At 46.4% G+C, this 18,284-nt stretch overlaps 1 protein-coding gene across 8 annotated transcripts in view; it reads left to right on the forward strand.

Annotated features, from left to right (window-relative positions):
- The window catches only part of LRFN5 (leucine rich repeat and fibronectin type III domain containing 5), a 161,078-nt gene that overhangs the window by 107,418 nt on the left and 35,376 nt on the right, over positions 1 to 18,284 (forward strand). Inside the window, exon 1 of one of the 8 annotated variants that reach the window (XM_032765790.2) lies at positions 15,958 to 16,130. The exons of the other annotated variants lie outside the window; for them this stretch is intronic. The gene's annotated coding sequence lies outside the window, so the exon portion shown is untranslated. Of the gene's footprint in view, positions 1 to 15,957; positions 16,131 to 18,284 lie in introns of those variants that run through there. 8 annotated transcript variants of the gene reach the window in all.

The raw sequence follows: 18,284 nt of genomic DNA on the forward strand, positions 1-18,284 counted from the left end.
ACATGGCAGAAATGAATCAAAGAGCTACAGCAAGTCAGAAGGACAATTGTAGTCCAGCTTCTTCATCTTATAAATCAATAAAGTAGATGATCAATTTCAGCTGAGATAAGGGCAGGAGGGGAAAGCCATGGCCTAGTGTTATGGAATGGTGTTAGGGGTTTACATGTGCTGAGCTGATATTCAAGAGCTGTGATATGAATGTTATGGCCTTACTTGTTTCTGTTGTTCAGAGAGGACTATAGTACCACTTCTGGGATCTATTAGAATGCAGTTGCTGTATATAGAAACAAATTCCCAGAGTGGCTCAGACCCGAGGTCCATCTGGTCCAGGATCTTTTTTCTGACAGTGGCCAGTATCTGAAGCTGCAGAGCAAGGTGCAAGAAACCCCACAGCTGCTCTTATGGATTAACCTGCCCATCAGAAAGTTCCCAGCTGACCTCCAGCAGTTAGAGGGCAGCTCAGGCCCTGAAGCAGGGGGGTTTGCAGCCCTTACAAATCTCATTTGTTTTTTATTTTTTCTTAAGATTTACTAGTCTGGTCTGGTTGTTCCTGTTCCCATCTAAATGCCCATTCTTTTCTGAATTGTAATTCAGATCTGCCAGACAAACGGTCCAAACATATTCTCATCTCAGCGTTGCTAGCACTCTCACTCACTCGCTCATTTTCACTGGGCTGGGGAGGGTCCCTGTTTGATTGTGTGTTCCCATGGAAAACCGGACACATGGCAACCCTAATCCACATGAATGCAGAGATGCCATCTACAGTTTGTATCCTGACCTGCTTGGCGCTTTGTCCCGCTGTGTTTCATTATAACCATCTGTACAGCGCAACCCTAACCTAAAACACATGATATATCAAGGTTGCCTGCAAGAGAAGTGGTGGGAGTAGGGCAGGCACAGAGAGATGAGAATTGGTTGCCCGATATGCTACTGACTCATTAGAGCTTCCTTTAGAAACATAGATGTTCAGTCTTCAGATTTATTCATTCATAGTTAGTGATGTTACTGCATTAGCCTGAAGTAGTTAATTAGCAGATTCTGAGAACCGGAGTTCCGAGACACCACTCCCAGTGGCATTAAGAGCCAGTGGCACAGTGAACGGGGACCATGCCCCCTCAAGGCTGCATTCAGTGTGTGGCAATAAGACAGGACACACAATTGCCTTTGTCTTTGTCTGAGCAGGGAGAAGATTACGCTTCATGCCCAGCTTTCTGTGTCTAATCTCTAGGACAGTCTCATTGAGCCCAATTTATGGAACGTGATGATACAGCAGTCTCTGTCTGGAACATGCACCTGCTCTGTGCCCCTAAATTACGAGTTTTGCATTCTCAGAGTCTTTGGAGTCCTTGTGCTCAGCTCCCGCGATCCCATATGACACACTTCTGAGTAACTTGTCCCAACAAGAGCTGATCAGACAGAATAAACCAAATCAAAAGCGCTAAGATACAGGGCAAAACAAATCCACCAGGGATGGTGCTCATGGATGAATTAACTCCTGCTGTATCTTTCTAGCGTCTTGTGTCCCCGTGTGCAGAAATAGATGACATTTCATTAGAACTGCAGCAAGCTGTGTGATGGGTCTCTGTAGTCTGGCTGACGAAGCCTTCCCAGTCTGCACTCCTCCTCTTCTGGACCGCAGCAGGGCCGTTCATAATTCATTATATTGCTGATAGGCAGAAGAGGAGCCAGGGTCCATCGGAAGTAACCCAGCCCTCTGGGATCCTGCAAAGGCTGCTACAGTGGACGGGAAGCCCTTCTGCAGGAGGCTTCTGTTCCTGCGGCTCCGTTGCTCCAGATGAGGATGGGGGAGAGCTCCTCAGTCCCTACAGTACGGGGCTCTGGACTGGCCAGCCTGATGCACAGCTGGACTGCGAGGCTGGGAAGGTGCTTACACCGCTCTTCCATCCATGCAGCATGATCCAGTTACATTCTGCACTTGGGAACAGGCACGCAGCTACCGCTGAAACTGAAATAAACCCTTTACGAGTCCAGCAGCCCATTATCTTTAACTGTCATGTATTCCTCTTCTTTCCTCGGCCTTATCTCTTCTCATTCTCGACGCTGCCTTCCTCTCCACGCTTGTATTCACCAGTGTAGATGTCCTCACTGACTGTTCGCGGCTCTGGTTTTGTGACTTAGCTTTTCATACCCCTTCTGCTGTTGTTTTCCGTATTCCTTCTCTGAAAATGCCAGTTAATTGGCTGCCATGGAGGGTGCTGTGGGAGGGAGAAAAGCTGCTCTGAAAAAATCGCATTTTTTTTCCTGAGGTTTTTTGATGTTTATGGGAGGTGTTGGTAGCAGTGTTCCCAGGAGCCGAATGCCCCTGCACACTGCAGCAGCCTGCTCTTTACAGAGCCTCCGTGACGGCACTGCGGGTCCCTATTCTCTGGGCTCTCAATCCAGATTATTCATTTCGTAAATTATTCACAGGGAGCTGCTGTGGCTCCCATCAGCTGCCCATGAGCACAGGGGATGGAAAGAAATCACCTGTGGGGGCAGGGTGAGCTTTCTTGCTGCATCTGCCTGTGGGTCTGGGTGCCTTCCTAACGGGCCCTCCTCTGTGCTCCAGGGATATTCAGCAGGGGCTGCTGTCACAGAGCCTCAGTGTCCACATTACCCTTCAAATTCTGTCCTCAGTCTGTGCCTCTCCCTACCCCCTCTCCTGCCATCCAGCCACAAACACCCTCCACGTACAGCCTGAGGCCTGGCTTCCTTGGGTCTTGCCATGGGGGGACGAAGCCACAAGATGTCTGGCTTCAACATTCACCTCAGGAAGGGCTTGTTTTTCTCCTCAGGATCATCACTTTCCTGCTGGGCCTGTCACACGGCTGCTCCCCTCCACCTGAAACCTAGCCCTGATCCCCCCGGCCCACGCGGCACAACTGGCCCATGGAACATATCAGGGACAAAGAGAAGCCTTGGCCAGCTCCTCACAGCCCCCGTTGCCCGGGGCAAGGGGTAACAGCTTTGGTTCATTGCTGTGTGAAAGTCCCACTCGGACCTTAACCCTGCACCTGCTGCATCTGGAAGATAATGGAGCAAGTAATTAAGGAAATCATCTGCAAACACTTGGAAGGTGGTAAGGTGATAGGAAATAGCCAGCATGGATTTGTAAAGAACAAATCATGTCAAACCAATCTGATAGCTTTCTTTGATAGGATAATGAGTCTCTGGATAAGGATAACGGTGGATGTGTATACCTGACTTTGAGTAAGGCATGTGGATAAGTCGTCGCATGAGTATGCTTATCAATAATAAACTGGCAAATACATTTAGATGGGCGCTTTACTAGTAAGGTGGGGTGCATAACTGGCTGGATAACTGTACCTTAGAGGATAGTTATAATAGGCTCCCATCCTACTCTGGAAGGTTATAATATGTTGGGGTCCGCAGGGCGTCTGTTGGGACCGCTCTGTTCAATATCTTCATCAACAACTGGAGATGTTGGTCATAGAAATAAGCGTATTAAGTTGCAGATGATACCAACTTGGAGGGATTGGCAACTGCTTTGGAGGACAGGTCCCATAATTCAAAATGATCTGGAGTAATTGGAGAAATGGCAGGGTAAAACAGGATTGGAGTTTAACAAAGACAATGCAAAGTTTCTCTTTTAGGATGATGTAACATCTCAGTTTAACACATACAGACTGTGAATTGAGAGCTGTCTGAGGAAGGAGACGGCAGCAAGGTATCTTAGGGTTATAGTGGACCACAAGCTAAATATGAGTCAAACAGTGGTGATGCATGTGCAAAAAGCAAACATGTTCTGGGATGCATTAACAGGTGTTGTTGTGGCAAGACATGATAATCATTTCGTGGCTGCTCTACTTCTTCGCTCGGCTCAGGCCTCATTTTGTAGTTTGTTGTCCAGTTGCTGGTGCACCGCAGTGTTCTCAAGATTTAAAGATGTGGAGAAATTGGAGAGGGTCCAGAGAAGAGCAAGAGAATGATAGGTCTTGAGACATGACCTATGAAGGAAGGCTTGAAGAACTGGGTTATTTAGTCTGGAAAAGAGAAGACTGATAGGGACATGATAGGCAGTTTTCAGGTATCTAAAAGGGTGGTCATCAGGGGAAGGGAGAAAACTGTCACTAGCTCTAATGCCTAGAACAAGAAGCAATGGCTTAAAGCTGCAGCAGGAGATTTAGGTTGGGCATTAGGAAAAAGTCCTGAACTGTCAGTGGTAAACACCGGATAAATTGCCTAGGGAGGTATAGTGGAATCTCCATCTCGGAGCTATTAGAGTAGGTTAGATAAATAGTCCTCACCTATCAGGGATCAGCACCAGACAAGAATATTTGGTCTGCCAAATGAGGGCAGGAAGTTGACTCCTTGTGACTATGATTGACCTTCATCCTTAGACGAGTCCTTCCAGTCCGGCCCTATCCTCATGATCTATCCGAGCTTTGCGGACATACTAGAGACTCAAGCTCTTGCTCTCGCCCTGCCGCCACTGGCAACAAACTAGCCCCCTACACTAGTGCGAGCAGGAGTGGGTGTGAAGCTTTGATGTCTCCCTGCCTCTGCCGACCCGTTCGCAAGTGGGGTAAATCGTGTGCGTGAAGATTTCATGCGTGTGCGTGTTGCGCGATATCCCAAGGAATGTAGTGTGCACGCATGCATGCCGTGTACGTGTGTGCGCTGCGCGCACATGTGTTTGTGTGTGTGTGGAGAAACAGACTTCTGCCTACCACCCAGAGTGTTGTGTCTGTGTTGGTGTCTGGTGGTGGTGGGAGTTAGCAGGCTTCTGCCTCCATCCCCTGTGTGTATTGTGTCTGTTTGTGTCGAGGCGGATAAGAGGAGATACAGGGCTTCTGACTCCACCCCCCGGTAGATGTATTGTGTCTCTGTTTGTGTCGGAAAAGAGGAGGGGAATAACAGGCTCTGCCTCCATCTCGGTGATGATAATAGAGTACATGAATATAACCTCGTTGTTCTTTCGGGGGAGAGATAACAAGGCTCTAGCCTCCACCCCGGTGTGTTGGTGTCTGTTGATGTTGGGGGGGGTGGGATAACAGGCTCTGCCTCCATCCCGGACTGTGTATGTGTTGTGTTTGCGTGGTAGGGGGTGGTGATAAAGCGTCTGCTCCATCCCCAGTGTGTATGTGTCTGTTTTGTCGTCGGGGCGGAGGAAACAGCTCTGCCTCCATCCCGTCGTGTGTCTGTATTGTCTGGGTGTTGGGCGGGATACAGCTCTGCCCTCACCCCTGGTGTGTATGTGTCGTTTGTCGTCAGGGTGGGGAATAATAGCTCTGCTCATCCCCGTGAAGTTTGATGTGTCTTTGTGTTCAGGGAGGGATAAAAGTCTCTGCCTCATCCCCGTGTGGAGTGTCTTGTTGCGTTGGGGGGGATACGCAGCCTCTGCCTCCACCCCCGGTTGTGCGTAGGTCTGTTTGGTGTCAGAGTGGAGTATATCAGCCTCTGCCTCCGCTGCCCCGGTGTGTATGTGTCTGTTTGTGTCAGGGGATGGTGATAACAGCTCTTCCTCCATCCCCGGTGTGTATTGTGTCTGTTGCGTGGGGGGGGGGGATAGCAGCCTCTGCCTCCACCCCCGGTGTGTATGTGTCTGTTTGTGTCAGGGGGAGGGATAACAGCCTCTGCCTCCGTCCCCGGTGTGTATGTGTCTGTTTGTGTCAGGGAGGGGGATAACAGGCTCAGCCTCCATCCCCAGAGTGTGTGTGAGGGACGGGGGGATAACAGACTCTGCCCCCCCCACCCCCCAGCCCGGTGAGCACTGCACACCCCTGGGGAATAGGGCTGGCCTAGGCTGACCATCTTTTTAAAAGGCAAAAGCAGGACACATGCAGGAGCCCTGTCCCCTGTGTGGCCCCGCCCCTGCTTCTATTCTTCCCTACAGGTCCCGCCCCTTCCCCTCTTCCCCTGAGCCCCCACCCCCCGCTTGGCCTCGGCCCCTGTTCCTCCACCCCCTCAGGGCATGCTGCCCATGGCAGGTGGAGGGTCCAGGACTTCCCATAGCAGCCTGGGCTCTCTGGGCAGCTCTTACTACTGCCTGGCTCTGGCTTCTGGCCTGGCCCAGAGAGGAGGCTTTGACAAGGGGGGACTAAGGCCCATCTCAGCCCTCTCCCCCCACTCGGAAAAGGCTGGTGCTGTCCGTGGAATCTGGGACAAATACCATCCCGGAGTCATTCAGCCCAGGACTGTGACTTGAGCACTGCATTTCGGAACTGTCCCGCCCGTTCGGGACAGGTGGTCACCTTGGAAGGTCATTGGGCATCATGACGAGTTGTGATCACGTCTCTGCCCCCCTGAGCACAAAAGTCACAGTCAGGCATTGCAGTTCCATGGGCCATGTGGCCGGGGGTGGGGTTAGGTCCCTGAGCCCTCCCGTGCCCCACACACATCTGTAGAAGCTAGGTGCAAACTACCCCTGAAAACCAGCTCCGAAGGATGGCTTGGAGCATTGCTACTGGGAGGCAGATGGCTCTTGGGTCACGGGTTTGTGTCTGACACCAGCCTGCTATTACCAGCTAGCCGGGAGTTGGCATCTGTCTGTGTGGAGTCCATTGCTGGTATCAGTCCGTTTCCATGTCACAGACCCCTGTCCCATCTGGCACTAGTGGGGTACATGGCTGGCAGGCCCTGCGGAGGCAGTGGTCTGAATGGGTCTTGCATGTGCCTTCTCACGTAGACAGAGGTTCCCTCCTGAGCAGATGTTAGTCAGACATAGCTCTCCGCACAGCGGCTGCCCCGGCTGACATGGTGTCTGCTGGGCTCCACCGGGGCCCAATGCCGGACTAACAGCCCAGCTCCGCAAAGCATTTCACCGCCTGATGAAACCTCATTCACTTCAATGGGACTTAAACTTCCAACCTGCTTAAACGTCCAAAAGTGCTCGGGTGCTTGGCAAACCCAGGCTTCAGCATTCACCGTGTTCCATTCGAGAATATTCAAACCAGATGGAATAGGCCATAATAAGCACTGCAGTAACCGTCGCCACTCTGGATGGCTTTTCTAGTCTGTCTCATGTTGTTGGTGTTGGACTGTGAGCTCCCTGGGACCAGAGCTGCTTTGTCTCATAGCTTTGTGCGGTGGCTAGCGCACCATTGGGTGCCGGGAAGTGAACAACAGGACATTGTCAGACTGCAGCAGTGTGTAGACTCTGTTACAGTCCTTATTGATGTTTGTCCTGTTTCCAGCTATAGTTTTAATGCATTATTATTATTCATCTTAATGTTGCTAGTTTAGATCTAGATATTGAAAGAAATTTCTGTCTCATGAGCTGCTTTCAAATGCATTTTTTTTTGTTTTGTTTTGAATCTGCATCATTTGTGGCGCTAAGGTTGTAGTAACATGAGAATCACTACATTGGAACAGACCATTAGACAGACTGCCTCATTATCCTGCCTCCAGCAATGGCTTATACTTCATTATTTACCACAGGATCTAACCCCCCATCATGAACCTGATCAGCTGTGCAATGGGCAGCTGTGACAAGGGGCACGCACAAACAGGGATGCCCTGAAGCATGAGAATTTTATCTCTTGTAACTTTTTAATTCAGTTAAGATTGGCTTGAGCTTTGTTCTCTTCGTGTCTCTGTGTTAAAAATCTTGTTAAATAGTTGTCCTCAATAATATACATTGTAGTGATGAAAAGTTCATGGCATATTCTGCATGTATTAAAAAAAAAAGCAAGCTATATCATTGCAACTGAACACCAGTTCTTACACATACTCAAATTACCTTGGGTATAATTATTTCTCATTCGAACAAAAAGATTTAGTAAGCTCTGTAATATACTGGGCACAAAGAGTCTGAGTCAGAAACTGTTGAAACTTCTGCCTTTGTATCTGAATCTGAAATACACAGTGTGAAGTGCATACAATGCCAGTACGCAGGATCATAATCTAATAGGGATTGAAATGAGTTCAGAAGCAGTTACTAAACATCAAGATACCTCTGCCTCTGCAAAATGTGTGTACTGCAAATGTGATGGACAATCCTGATAGCACAAAATGTCTATGAAGATGAGATTAAAAAGTAACTTTAGAGTTTTTCATATGACAGCCCTAAAGATTCATGTAGCCACTCAGCAGAGCCTATTAATATGTGTTACTACTACTAAAATATGAGATTCAATTGTATCTCATAGAATCATAGATTTGAAGGCCAGAAGGGACCATGGTGATCATCTAGTCTGACTTTCTGCATAGCACATGCCAGAGTAATTCTCCAAAATAATTCCTAGAGCAGAGCTTTCAGAAAAACATCCAGTCTTGATTTAAACATTGACTGTGATGGACAGTCCACTACAACCCTTGGAAAATTGTTCCATTAATCAATTACTTTCACCGTTGAAAAATGGGTGCCTTATTTTCAGTTTGAATTTGACTAGCTTCAATGTCCAGCTGTTGGATTGTGTCTCATCTTTCTCTGTTGGATTGTTCTCCATGTAGGTAATTGTAGACTGTGATCAAGTCATTCCTTAACCTCCTCTTTGTTAAGCTAAATAGATTGCTCTCCTTCAGTCTTACAAAGCATGTTTTCTAATCCTTCCTCATTCTCATGGCTCTTCTCTGAACCCTCTCCAGTTTATCAATATCCTTCTTGAACAGGACACAATATTCTAGCAGCAGTTGCACCAGTGCCAAATACAGAGGTAAAATAACCTCTCTGCTCATACTCGAAAATCCACTGTTTATACATGCCACAACTGCACTAGTTCTTTTGGTCACAGTGTCACACTGGGAGATCATGTTCAGCTGATTATCCATCACAACTCCCAAATCTTTGTCAGTCATTTTATCCATAGAGTCTTCCATTTGGTAAGCATGGTCTACATTCTTTGTTCCTAGATTACATTTAGATGTATTAAAATGCACATTGTTTGCTTATATCCAGTTTACCAAGAGATCCAGATCACTTTGTATCAATTACTGGCCCTTTTCATTATTTAACACTCCCTCCATGTTTTTTTAATCATCTATAATTTTTTTCAATGATGATTTTGTGTTTTCTTCCAGGTCATTGATAAAAATGTGAAATCACACAGGGTCAAGAACTGAACTCTGTAGAACCTCCCCCTCACCCCCAACAGACTTGGTCAATGATGGTTCTTTGTTTACAGTTACATTTTGAGACCTATCAGTTAGCCAGTTTTTAAATCCATTTAGTGTGCACGATGGTAATTTTATATCATTCTAGTTTGTTAATCAAAAGATGCAGCACCACGGCAAATGCTATACAAAAGTCTAAATGTATTATATCAACAATGTTAACTTTATCGACCAAACTAGAAATCTCATAAAGAAAGATATCAAGTTAGTTTCACAGGTTCTATGTTCCATAAACCCATATTGATTTGCATTAATTACATTATCTTCCTTTAGTTCACTATTAATTGAGTCCCGTACTGGCCGCTCCATTATCTCGCCCAGGATCGATGTCAGGCTGGCAGCCTGTAAATTACCTGCATCATCCAGTTTACCTTTTTTAAATATTGGCACAACATTAGGTCTTCTGGAACTACCCCAGTGTTCCAAGACATTGAAAAACAACATGAACAGTCCAGTCAGCTCCTATGCCAACTCTGTTAACACCCTTGGATGCAAATTATCTGGACCTGCTGATTTTAAAACGTCTGACTTTAGTAACATCTGGGTTACAGTCTCCAGAGATACTAGTGGAATGGAAATAGTGTTATCATCACCATATGATGAGACTCCATCATCTGTTTTATCCCCAATTACAGAACAGGAATATTTAGTGAACGTCTCTTCCTTTTCTGGGTTACTGTTGATATTTCTACCATCTCCACCTTGTAACGGACCAATATTATAGTCAAGATAATTTTTTTTTTCATAATGTATTTTTTTTTTAAATCTTTATCTTGTCCTTGATTCTTCTGACCATAGATTTCTCCTTGTGTCCATTGGTTTCTCTTGTCAGTTTTCTACAATTCTTAACTTCTGATTTATATTCATTACTATTTCCCCTTTCTTCCATTTGTGTTATATATATCATCCATGAATGGTTTGTTCCAGTAGCCCACTTATCGTCAGATTGTCCTGGTTCCTCAACATCTGGCACGGACCTTGTTAATCCGGGCGACATCCGAGCTGGCACGACTCTCCTAGTTCTTGTCACTCTCATATTTGAGGTAGGCAGGTGAAGCATTAGGGGGTCTTTTGTATATAGCTAAGATACTGTGCAGAACCCTCAAACTCCCAGGCCTCTGGTAGAGGTTGAGGAAGACACATACCACCCATAGTGATGAGAGGGGAATTTTTATATGTATATATATATATATATATAAAAAATTCCCCTCTCACCCCTATGGGTGGTATGTGTCTTCCTCAACCTCTGGCAGAGGCCTGGGAGTTTGAGGGTTCTGCGCAGTATCTTAGCTGTTCCTAGCACTGCACTCTTCTGGACAGAGAGCTCTGATGTTGTTCCTGGGATCTGTTGGAGCCACTCACCCAGCTTAGGAGTCACAGCCCCGAGTGCTCCTACCACCACTGGGACCACTTTGGCCTTCACTTTCCACATCCTCTCTAGTTCCTCTTTCAGGCCCTGGTACTTCTCCAGCTTCTCATATTCCTTCTTCCTGATGTTGCTGTCACTTGGCACTGCTATATCTATCACCACCGCTGTCTTCTGGTCCTTGTCTATTACCACGATGTCTGGTTGATTGGCCAGTACCTGCCTGTCCGTCTGGATCTGGAAGTCCCACAGAATCTTAGCCCTGCTATTCTCCACAACCTTCTGTGGAATCTCCCATCTGGTCTTGGGAGGGTCTAGCCCATACGCTGTGCAGATGTTCCTGTACACAATGCCAGCCACTTGGTTGTGCCGTTCAGTGTATGCTGTTCCTGCCTGCATCTTACATCCTGCCACTATGTGTTGGACTGTCTCTGAGGCCTCTCTGCACAGTCTGCACCTTGGGTCCTCTCTAGTGTGGTAGACCCCTGCTTCAATGGATCTGGTGCTCAGTGCCTGTTCCTGTGCTGCTATGATCAGTGCCTCAGTGCTGTCTTTTAGTCCAGCCCTTTCCAGCCACTGGTAGGATTTCCCAATGTCAGCCACCTCAGCTATCTGTCGATGGTACATCCCATGCAGGGTCTTGTCTTGCCATGGCACTTCTTCTGCTTGGTCTTCCTCCCATGTCTGCTGCTGCCTCAGGCATTCTCTCAGCAGCTCATCTTTGGGGGCCATCTTACTGATGTACTCCTGGATGTTCCGGGTTTCATCCAGGACAGTGGCTTTGACGCTCACCAAGCCCCGCCCGCCTTCTTTCCGGCTAGTATACAGTCTCTGGGTGTTGGACTTGGGGTGGAAACCTCCATGCATTGTGAGGAGCTTCCGGGTCTTCACATCGGCAGCCTCCATGTCCTCCTTTGGCCAGCTCACTATACCGGCAGGGTATCTGATGACCGGCAGGGCGTATCCGTTGATGGCGTGGATCTTGTTCTTCCCACTGAGCTGGCTCTTCAGGACCTGTCTTATCCTTTGGTGATACTTGGATGTTGCTGTCTTCCTTGCCTCCTCATCGTGGTTTCCATGTGACTGCGGGATGCCAAGGTACTTGTAGCTGGTCTGTATGTCTGCTATGTGGCCCGCTGGTAGTTCCACCCCATCAGTCTTGACTACCTTCCCTCTCTTCACTACCATCCGGCCACACTTCTCCAGTCCGAATGACATCCCGATATCCTCACTGTAGATCCGCGTCAGGTGGATTAGCGAGTCGATGTCTCGTTCATTCTTAGCATACAGCTTGATGTCATCCATGTAGAGGAGGTGGCTGATGGTAGTTCCACTCCTGAACCTGTACCCGTATCCAGTCCTTGTGATTATCTGGCTGAGGGGGTTTAAGCCTATATATATATATAAAATATATATTTATTTTCAGGGCTGCTTTCACTTCCCATCTAAACTAGGTCACTTTTTTACCAGCACAGCCTCCTTCCTTGGAGTTGTGGCTTTGGGGGCATCTAGTAAGGTGCTCTTAAATGATTCCCAATGATTGTTCACATTTCTCTGATTAAATTATTCCTCCCAGCTGATTTGGCTCATACTTGTTTTCATCTTTGTGAAACTGGCCCTGTTAAAACACCAGGATATATACCACTGGTCTGGCCTTTATTCTGCTTGCACGTTATAAAAGTAGTCAAGGCATGATCACTTGTACCCAAACTAATGTTAACTTTTACTTCTGTGATCGGTTCCTATTCATCTGGTAGAACAAAGTCTAATATAGAACTTTGCTGTGTTGGCTGCAACACTTTCTGAGTTAGGAAATTGTCATGTGTAATGTTTAGAAATTCCAAGCTCATTATTACTGGCAGGATGACACCTGATCATATGTCACTCAAATTGAAGTCCCCAGTTATCACATATAGATAGATGTAATGAGGCAGTCATACTGTTCCCTAGTGTGATTTGGGGGTCTCTAGCAGCCATCAACTAATACCCCATCTTGTGCTTTATCAGTTTGGATAGAGATCCATAAGCATTCAGGATCATTTTCTTCCGAGTTATCAGTGACTCAGAAACAGAAAATGCCATTTTTTTTTCACAGGATGTCATTCTCTCCTCCCCTTTTGCCCACTCAGTGCTTCCTAAATAGATTATAACCATTGACTTCAACATTCTAATATTGTGAATCATCCCACCAGGTTTCAGTAATACTAACTAGATTCAATTTATGCTAATTTATGCTAATAAACATTTCATTTTCTCCTTTTTGCTACCTAAGCTCCTACCATTGACATATAGGCAATTCAAGAATTTTTTCTGTTCATGTTCTTTTGTTTCTTGATTAGTTTTTTTCTCAACATCTTGATTTTGTGCTAAGTGCTCATATCTTCCCTCTTTTTACCTTTTCCTTTTGCTATTAGTTTAAGCCACTCCTGACAACTGAAGCCAGTCTTCCCCAAGGATATTGGTCTCTCTTCTACTGAGTTGAGGCCATCCAAACTATCCAGCTCCCTCTCCCTACAGGAAGTGGACCAGAGTTCCACAAAACCCAAATCCTCCACTCTACACCACTTCTCTAGCTAGCAGTTCACTTCCAGAATTTTCTGCCTTTGTCCTTCCTTTGCCCATGGGACAGGAAGGATCTCAAAGAAGATTGCTTGGAGATTCTTCTTCTTCAGCATGCGTCTGAGTTCCCTGAAGTCAAGTGTTATCTGCAAGTATCTCACAACACAGTGTCCTTGGTACCTACGTGAACCATCACGAGTTTATCCATGCCCATAGACTTCAAATCCTATCCAATCTTAGAATGACGTTTTATGCCATGCCTCTGGGAAGTCAGCACACTGTCCTCTTGTCTGCCTGTCCCCCTGAGAATTTTCTTTCTCTTCTTCTAGGTATTGAATCTCCAACAAGAACCATATGTTTTCCGTGGATGGTTGGAGAACTCTTTGTGGGTAAGCTTTGTTTTCCTACACGTTGGCCAAGCTGCCATCCACACATGTCCTCTATGCCTCTCCATTCCCTTGGACCTTCTGAATATTGAGAGATATCTCCAAAGTTTCCATACTGAGAACCTGGTGTTGATTTAAAAGTTCTAGTTATGTGTCTCAAATCCTTTTGTATAGTTTAGGTCAGATTCTGATAAGGTGTGAATCAGTGTGGTGCAGGAGACATCAGTGGATCTCAGCCAGCTTGTGCCAGCTGATGATCTGGGCACCTGGTTCTAATTTTAACTGCTGAAAGTTGGCCTTGTTGCTCTTGCCATGGTTCCTCCCGCAAAACACCCTGCCTGTCAAAAACAGCCTGGCCTAGTCCAAAAATTAGCAACAACAACGCTTTAAAAGTGGTTTAGCTTCAGCTGTAATTTGTTTCTTAGGTTCTGATTCTGCAAAACACCTAACCACATGCTTAAGTACCATTGACTTTGATTAAATTCAGTCATGTGTTCAAGTGGTTTGCTGAAGTGAGGCCTTAGATTGCCCATGTTAAATAATGGTCGCATTAAAGGCCTCATTTCCATTACAAAAATAAGCTTATTTAGCTGAACCTGTTTTAACATGGTTTGAGGATGTCTTTCCTGGTCAGTGCAGAATGGGTAAAAACACATGGGAGTCAACTTGGTCTAGAGATTAGAACACAGGACCAGCAGGCAAGAGACTGGAATTCTGTTCCAGCTCCGCAGTTAACCTGGGTGACCTCAGGCTAGTCACCTAATCGCTTTGTTTCCATTGCACGTCTGCAACATTTCGAAAATAGTTCACCTAAAGTACCTTCATGGGTCTGTGATAAGAGTTAATTAAATTAGTACAGAAGCAGCACCACTTTCTGATATTTCTGTCGTCAGTACTATAGAAGGGTGAGGTATGCTATCATCATCACTGCATGGTCCCAAGCAGGCTTTGAAGTACACCTTCCTGGTAAGTAAAGTTCAGACCCTACTGGGTGGGTGGGGTGCAGGATTGCTACTCTTCAGCCAGAGACGGATTCCTGTGAGGTGTGTTAGCAGGGCAGCAGCTCGCTGATTGACACTGCCATGGCTACCTGGCTACCTTGTGCTGCCGTTCATAGCAGCTCGTACACCCAGTCCCACTGGCCACTTGAGCAACATGTACAGCTGCTTTGCATCAGCAGAGCAGCATGAAGTATCGAGAGCATGCCAGTGAATGTGGCCCTTCAGGATGCCAGGGATGCCCCCTACACACTGACCTCGCTCCAGCACGGAAGGGAGGGGCACTATTCTTTTCCCCTTTCCCTTCACACCACAGAGGAACCTGTGTGGGGCCAGGTGTCCAGGAGCGGGGGTGGAGATGAGGCTAAGTGAAAAATACACCCTCCATCCCCCAGCTCTCAGACTGAATTAGCTCTTCGCAGTCCCCCTTTGTGCGTTGGGGTTTCTCTCTAGGGGGTGAAGGTGCTGGGAGCACCTGGAAGTGCAGATTCATCATTGTCATGAATGGATGCAAGAGCCCCAGGGCCAGTGCACAGGCACACAACCATCCCATGGACGGTACCGGCGTACCCCATAGTGTAGATCATTGGCTCTGCCGGTGGGACGCCCTGCTGCTTTTGGTGAGGAGTACAAACTTCTGCTCAAAGAATCTGAGGGAAAGTCCCCCAGGAAAGCCCACAAAATTACCCCCTCCTGCCCTCCCTTCCTAGTGGAGGGAGTGCCCCGGCCTTTCCTTTGGTCTCTTCTACCCATCTGTGAAGCCTTGATGATCGTGACTTCTCTCAAGAACTGGAGGAGCAGATGTGCTCAACAGCCCTCTGACTTGACCTTTGTGCTCACAGATAATATTTGAGTCAGTTGTGATAGCAGCAGCCACTAGAGTTTGTTGTGTTTCATTCCTACCAAAAACCTGCTTCCGTGGTGAGTCTCCAATGGAGGGAGACCCTCCTTGTGCTCGGAATCACATCAGCTACCTGAAATGTTCACTGTAAAGAAGTTGGGCTTGTTTTGTTAATTTTCTAGGTTAGCTTCTAACGAGCTGCTTTCCCTTTGATTCCCTCGGTTGTGATGCACAAAATGAAAATGTGTTAAACTTCCCCATACAGAGACATGGCAGCTGCTGCCGCATCAAGTGAAATGAATTTGTTCTGATAAAAGATGGGGAGAGGGAGGAAAGGTGATACTAGAGGTAGGCAGCAGAGTGAAAAAGAGCATTACTTCTCTGTGATGTTTGTGATATTTCATTCCCCTGCTCACTGAATTAATTCCAGACCATAATTTCAATTTCATTAGCTCTTCACATGACCTCAGTTCGTTATTAGGGCAGCAGCTAGTCATTCATTTCTATAGCACGCTGCTTATAGGGAATTCTTTGGTCCGTGCTGAGATGGAGCCACAGCTTAACCACGTCAGCGCCAAAGCCACCTGACTCCATGGACTCTGTTTCAGCCACCATTAGGTTTTAGGGGGGATTTGGCATCAATTTTCATTTTAACAGTAAAAAATGACAGCAGTTTCCCTTGGTCTCTGTTCACAGACTGCACTGCGAAGTGCCGTGTGGCATAACCTTGCCCTACAATGTGGACGTGGCAGAATTTGCTGAGCTGAGGATGGTTACTCATTGTCTAACACCTTAATTGTTATTTTTAATTTTAAAACATTTAACAAAAAGTGACATTTAACCCTAAGAACGAGCCATAGCACAGAAAACGAGAACCACAGAAATGGTGAAGAAGAGTCTTTCAGGTAGGGTGACCAGCAAGTGTGAAAAATTGGGACAGGGGGTGGGGGGTAATAGGAGCCTATATAAGTTTCCCATTGCCGTAGGTGAAGCAAGCACCTTCCGTGAACACTAAGAGGGAAGAGTATGAAGAACTGTTCATCAGTTAAGAATCTGGATATTCTGACATGTTGTACTTGCAATGTAAATGTGCTTTCTCACAGTGGAGAGTTCCTTCATCTCGCTGCTTCCTATAAGAACACATCCTTGTGCCCTTATTTCTATCAGCATATCCAGATAACTTGCATCCAAGGGTTTTAACAGAGTGGGCTCGGGAGCACTGGGATAGTTCCAGAAAACTGGAAGAAAACTGATGTGCTAATATTTTAAAAGAGCAAATGGGATAACTCAGGTAATTATAGTCTGTGAGCCTGACATCTATCCTGAGCAAGATTATCAAGTTGCTGATACTCAGTGATTACTCAATGAGGCAGGGAAAACAGTAACAGAAAATGTAGAAATGACTTCTTTGTCTCAGTTTTCACCAAAGGGGTTAGTAGCAATTGGACAGCTAACATAGTGAATGCCAGTGAAAATGAGGCTAAAATATGGAGGGAGGGGGAACCAAGTTAAAATTACTTAGAAAAGTTAGGCATCCTCAAGTCACCAGAACCTGATGAAATACGTCCTAGAATACGCAAGGAGCTGACTAAGGAGATATCTGAGCCATTAGCAATTATCTCTGAAAAGTCATGGAAGATGGGAGAGATTACAGAGGACAGGAAAAGGGCAAATATAGTGCCCATCTACACAAAGGGAAATACGGACAACCTAGGAAATAACAGACCAGTCAGCTCACCTTCAGCATCCAGAAAAATAATGAAGAAACTAATTAAGCAATCAATTTGCAGATACCTAGAAGATAATAAGGTGATAAGTAACAGCATGGATTTGTCAAGAACAAATTGTGTCAAACCAACCCGCTAGCTTTCTTGGACAGGGTAACAAGCCTTGTGGATGGGGGGAAGCAGTAGATGTGATATATCTTGACTTTAGTATGGCTTTTGATACTGTCTCACATAGCCTTCTTATAAAAGAAAAACAAACTACGGAAATACAACCAAACTTCTGTAAGCTGAGTGCATAACTAGTTGGAAAACCATTCCCAGAGAGTAGTTGTCACTGGTCCATAGTTATGCTGGAAGGGCATAACAAGTAGGTCCCACAGGGATCAGTTCTGAGTCCAGATATATTCAATATCTTCATCAATGATTTAGATAATAACATACAGAGTACTCTTATAAAATGTGCGGACAATACCAAGTTGGGAGGGGTTGCAAGTGCTTTGGAGGACAGGACTAAAATTCAAAATGATCTGGACAAACTGGAGAAATGGTCTGAGGTAAATAGGATAAAATTCAATAAGGACTAATGCCATATACTCTACTTAGGTAGGAACAATCAGTTGCACACATACCAAATGGGAAATGACTGCCTAGGAAGGAAAGCTGCAGAAAAGTCTCTCAGGGTCATAGAGAATCACAAGCTAAATATCAGTAAACAGCGTAACACTGTTTCAAAAAAAGCAAACATCATTTTGAGATGTATTTGCAGGAATGTTGTAAGCCAGACATAAAACATAATTCTTCTGCTCTAGTCCACACTGTCATGGAATGTGGGGGAGACAAGGCTCTGCACCCCCGGCTTCCTGCAGTTCACCATGACTCTCAGCCAGCCAGTAAAACAGAAGGTTTATTTAGACGACAGGAACAGTCCAAGACAGGTCTTGCCAGTACAGACAACAAGACCCCCTTTAGTTAGGTCCATCTGGGGCCCCAGGGAGGCCACAGCCCCATTGGGAAGCCCAAGCCCCGTTGGGGCACCCCTCTCCATTTCCCAGCCAGCTCCAAACTGAAACTCTCTCCAGCCGACTCCTTTCTGGCCTTCCCCCGGCTACTCTCCCAGCCTTTGTGTCCTTTGTCCAGTTTCCTGGGCAGAGGTGTTACCTGGCCTCCAACCTCCCTCCTGGGTTCTCAGGTTACCTGCTCATGTATCCTCCCTTCCCCAAGGCAGGCCATCCCAGCAAAACTCCCCTGCAACGTTCCAAGGTCAATACTCCCCACTCAGCATTCACATAACACAGCAAGAACATTCCCACTTCCTCACACACGCTGTCATTA

The sequence above is a fragment of the Chelonoidis abingdonii genome, chromosome 4 (genome assembly GCF_003597395.2).
Source record: "Chelonoidis abingdonii isolate Lonesome George chromosome 4, CheloAbing_2.0, whole genome shotgun sequence".
Classification (NCBI taxonomy): Eukaryota; Metazoa; Chordata; order Testudines; family Testudinidae; genus Chelonoidis; species Chelonoidis abingdonii.